This window comes from Schistocerca gregaria, unplaced genomic scaffold, assembly GCF_023897955.1.
Source record: "Schistocerca gregaria isolate iqSchGreg1 unplaced genomic scaffold, iqSchGreg1.2 ptg001061l, whole genome shotgun sequence".
Lineage (NCBI taxonomy): Eukaryota > Metazoa > Arthropoda > Insecta > Orthoptera > Acrididae > Schistocerca > Schistocerca gregaria.
In genome coordinates, this window is record NW_026062406.1 from 82,501 (window position 1) to 87,500 (window position 5,000).

Genomic DNA, 5,000 nt, shown 5'->3' on the forward strand with positions numbered 1-5,000 from the left:
AGCGGGTTACCCCGACCTTTCGGCCTAGGAAGACACGCTGATTCCTTCAGTGTAGCGCGCGTGCGGCCCAGAACATCTAAGGGCATCACAGACCTGTTATTGCTCAATCTCGTGCGGCTAGAAGCCGCCTGTCCCTCTAAGAAGAAAAGTAATCGCTGACAGCACGAAGGATGTCACGCGACTAGTTAGCAGGCTAGAGTCTCGTTCGTTATCGGAATTAACCAGACAAATCGCTCCACCAACTAAGAACGGCCATGCACCACCACCCACCGAATCAAGAAAGAGCTATCAATCTGTCAATCCTTCCGGTGTCCGGGCCTGGTGAGGTTTCCCGTGTTGAGTCAAATTAAGCCGCAGGCTCCACTCCTGGTGGTGCCCTTCCGTCAATTCCTTTAAGTTTCAGCTTTGCAACCATACTTCCCCCGGAACCCAAAAGCTTTGGTTTCCCGGAGGCTGCCCGCCGAGTCATCGGAGGAACTGCGGCGGATCGCTGGCTGGCATCGTTTATGGTTAGAACTAGGGCGGTATCTGATCGCCTTCGAACCTCTAACTTTCGTTCTTGATTAATGAAAACATACTTGGCAAATGCTTTCGCTTCTGTTCGTCTTGCGACGATCCAAGAATTTCACCTCTAACGTCGCAATACGAATGCCCCCGCCTGTCCCTATTAATCATTACCTCGGGTTCCGAAAACCAACAAAATAGAACCGAGGTCCTATTCCATTATTCCATGCACACAGTATTCAGGCGGGCTTGCCTGCTTTAAGCACTCTAATTTGTTCAAAGTAAACGTGCCGGCCCACCGAGACACTCAACTAAGAGCACCCTGGTAGGATTTCAACGGGGTCCGCCTCGGGACGCGCAAGCACGCCTTCGGCTCGCCCCACCGGCAGGACGTCCCACGATACATGCCAGTTAAACACCGACGGGCGGTGAACCAACAGCGTGGGACACAAATCCAACTACGAGCTTTTTAACCGCAACAACTTTAATATACGCTATTGGAGCTGGAATTACCGCGGCTGCTGGCACCAAGACTTGCCCTCCAATAGATACTCGTTAAAGGATTTAAAGTGTACTCATTCCGATTACGGGGCCTCGATGAGTCCCGTATCGTTATTTTTCGTCACTACCTCCCCGTGCCGGGAGTGGGTAATTTGCGCGCCTGCTGCCTTCCTTGGATGTGGTAGCCGTTTCTCAGGCTCCCTCTCCGGAATCGAACCCTGATTCCCCCGTTACCCGTTACAACCATGGTAGGCGCAGAACCTACCATCGACAGTTGATAAGGCAGACATTTGAAAGATGCGTCGCCGTAACGAGGGACCGTGCGATCAGCCCAAAGTTATTCAGAGTCACCAAGGCAAACGGACCAGACGAGCCAATCCGATTGGTTTTGATCTAATAAAAGCGTCCCTTCCATCTCTGGTCGGGACTCTGTTTGCATGTATTAGCTCTAGAATTACCACAGTTATCCAAGTAACGTGGGTACGATCTAAGGAACCATAACTGATTTAATGAGCCATTCGCGGTTTCACCTTAATGCGGCTTGTACTGAGACATGCATGGCTTAATCTTTGAGACAAGCATATGACTACTGGCAGGATCAACCAGGGAGCTGCGTCAACGAGAAGCTGAGCAGCCGCCGCCCGGGAGTGTGTCCCGAGGGCCCGCGCGAACACGCAAGCGTCCGCTCAATTATTCTGCAAACAGGAGGAGGCTGAGCTCCCCTGCACGATACACCTCGAAACCCTCTCAGGTCCCGGCGGCGCGCAGCGCCGTCCTAAGTACTTGGTCGGGTTCGAGAGAGGCGCAATCGCCCGGAGATAGGCGAGTAGACGCTTTCAGTGCGAACACCCGTGCTCCCAACTGAGCTTGCCGCTGCCGACAGAGGCCCCGGGAGCGTCTGTCGTGGCATTGCCGGCGGGAAACAACACGCGCCACCTACGGTGACCGGCAGCTCCACGCCAGCGCCACAGAAGGGCAAAGCCCCACTTGGGTGCAGAAGCGAACTCTCCCAGCACAGCGCACGCGCCAACACGTCCGCAGAGCTGCGATACAAACCACCTGCGAGAACCGCTGGGGGCGACCGAGCAGCAGACGGCGTCGCGACGCCGAGTGCCGGGCGGCGGCGCATCCTCAACGCACACAGTCCGCAATCGGACCAGCACACTGCAGATGTCCACCGCGCTTCGCACCGGCTCGGCAGAACCCACTTTGGCCGCCTGGCGCCGCGCGCAGGGTGCGCCGGCGCATAGCTGGGACGCCAGCCGGGCCCGTCGGCCGGCGCTCCTGCCACTGGGCGCCCCCCACCAGCCGGCTGTAGTGCGTGCGCTCACGCAGCGCGCGGCCAGCACGCCGGGCGGCCCCCCCTCACCGCCGGGGACTGGTCCCGCCAAGCCACAGCCTCGTATCGCTTCATACCCACATGGCCAACTCAGGTTCGGGGGCATGGCGGGTACCGCCGAAACAACCGTTCACAGATGTACCGATCGTCGCTATCACCGATGCACCTGCAGCGCGAACAACCGCTCAACAACTGATTTCCAGTTCATTTGCGGATCTTTGGCAGCAAACGTATACGTCAATCTACATTTGCGAAATCTACGATTCTGGCATGCCTGCATGTTATGTGTCACGACACGCTACATCAGCCCACATACACACTGCGGCATGTACACGAGAGAACACGTGGAAGATGGTCCGCGCACCGTGTGCAATGTCCCTTGCGCGGTCGACTGTCAACCGGCCTCTGTAGCATGTCGCAGATGTGGAACGCGGTCCACCGTGCTATCATGTTGTGTGGGGGCAATACGATTAAATAGGAAAACCCTCGTCGCTACATCAACAGACGGCTCACGCTGATTCCCGGCAGAGGGAGGGAGGGGGGGGGGGGGGGCCAACATGCAATACTTTCGTCCGTACCTACTTACCACATGTCTGTACGGCGTACAACAGTTGCAATCTCGCTGTAATGGGAGACGAGACAAGTAGCATCGTGCACAACATATGGCCCTTATGATTCGCCATTGTAGGGCGCAGCCGGTGTACGGTCAAGCATGTGCCACATTATGTCACTCAGTACGTAACGACGGATGATCAGTGTGGGTTACGCGTACATCAGCGGACAGTCCACACAGGCCGTACCACAACGTACACTGACTGCATCGACAACCGAATGCAACTGAACAGCTGCAAGGCTCATTTCACAAACAAACGCCTGACCGACCAGCTTGGAAGGGCAGGGAGGGGAGGGCGATATTCGTTTCTGTAGCGGTACACCCTTCCAGTGGTTAGCGGGACTGTGTAGAAAGGTACGCAACACTCGAAAGACCTTTATGTGAGGGTACGCACCATGGCATCAAGAAATACACATGACACCAGAGGATCCAAGCAGTGAACTATGTTCAGAGGGTTGCTGTTAGGCAAAGCTACATTCCTGTGACGTTACATGTGACAGTTAAGGTGCAGTGTAAGTTAGGTTAAGGTGCAGTGTAAGTTAGGTTAAGGTGCAGTGTAAGTTAGGTTAAGGTGCAGTGTAAGTTAGGTTAAGGTGCAGTGTAAGTTAGGTTAAGGTGCAGTGTAAGTTAGGTTAAGGTGCAGTGTAAGTTAGGTTAAGGTGCAGTGTAAGTTAGGTTAAGGTGCAGTGTAAGTTAGGTTAAGGTGCAGTGTAAGTTAGGTTAAGGTGCAGTGTAAGTTAGGTTAAGGTGCAGTGTAAGTTAGGTTAAGGTGCAGTGTAAGTTAGGTTAAGGTGCAGTGTAACTTAGGTTAAGGTGCAGTGTAACTTAGGTTAAGGTGCAGTGTAACTTAGGTTAAGGTGCAGTGTAACTTAGGTTAAGGTGCAGTGTAACTTAGGTTAAGGTGCAGTGTAACTTAGGGTTAAGGTGCAGTGTAAACTTAGGTTAAGGTGCAGTGTAAGCTTAGGTTAAGGTGCAGTGTAACTTAGGTTAAGGTGCAGTGTAACTTAGGTTAAGGTGCAGTGTAAGTTAGGTTAAGGTGCAGTGTAAGTTAGGTTAAGGTGCAGCGTAACTTAGGTTAGGTGCAGCGTAACTTAGGTTAAGGTGCAGCGTAACTTAGGTTAAGGTGCAGCGTAACTTAGGTTAAGGTGCAGCGTAACTTAGGTTAAGGTGCAGCGTAACTTAGGTTAAGGTGCAGCGTGGGTTAGGTTAGGGGCCAACGTGGGTTAGGTTAGGGGCCAACGTGGGTTAGGTTAGGGGCCAACGTGGGTTAGGTTAGGGGCCAACGTGGGTTAGGTTAGGGGCCAACGTGGGTTAGGTTAGGGGCCAACGTGGGTTCGGTTTAGGGGGCCAACGTGGGTTAGGTTAGGGGCCAACGTGGGTTAGGTTAGGGCCAACGTGGGTTAGGTTAGGGGCCAACGTGGGTTAGGTTAGGGCCAACGTGGGTTAGGTTAGGGGCCAACGTGGGTTAGGTTAGGGGCCAACGTGGGTTAGGTTAGGGGCCACGTGGGTTAGGTTAGGGGCCAACGTGGGTTAGGTTAGGGGCCAACGTGGGTTAGGTTAGGGGCCAACGTGGGTTAGGTTAAGGGCCAACGTGGGTTAGGTTAAGGGCAACGTGGGTTAGGTTAAGGGCCAACGTGGGTTAGGTTAAGGGCCAACGTGGGTTAGGTTAAGGGCCAACGTGGGTTAGGTTAAGGGCCAACGTGGGTTAGGTTAAGGCCAACGTGGGTTAAGGGTTAAGGGCCAACGTGGGTTAGGTTAAGGGGCCAACGTGGGTTAGGTTAAGGGCCAACGTGGGTTAGGTTAAGGGCCAACGTGGGTTAGGTTAAGGGCCAACGTGGGTTAGGTTAAGGCCAACGTGGGTTAGGTTAAGGGCCAACGTGGGTTAGGTTAAGGGCCAACGTGGGTTAGGTTGCCAGAGATGTGTCGAAATCAGGATGTACGTTTGGCTGGTGTCAGGTGGTGGGTTGGTTCGATGCCTTTATAAGGGTGTGGCCAAAGGGTATTTTATTACTTGTACCTTTTGTGTTGTGGCGTGGCGTTGCG

At 53.9% G+C, this 5,000-nt stretch overlaps 1 non-coding gene across 1 annotated transcript in view; it reads right to left on the bottom strand.

The window, feature by feature from the left end:
• The window catches only part of LOC126327836 (small subunit ribosomal RNA), a 1,895-nt gene extending 281 nt beyond the window's left edge, over nucleotides 1-1,614 (bottom strand). Inside the window, exon 1 of the ribosomal RNA XR_007561516.1 lies at nucleotides 1-1,614. This exon is cut by the window's left edge and continues 281 nt beyond it. This is a non-coding gene — a ribosomal RNA (small subunit ribosomal RNA).
• Between the last annotated feature and the right edge of the window lie 3,386 nt (nucleotides 1,615-5,000).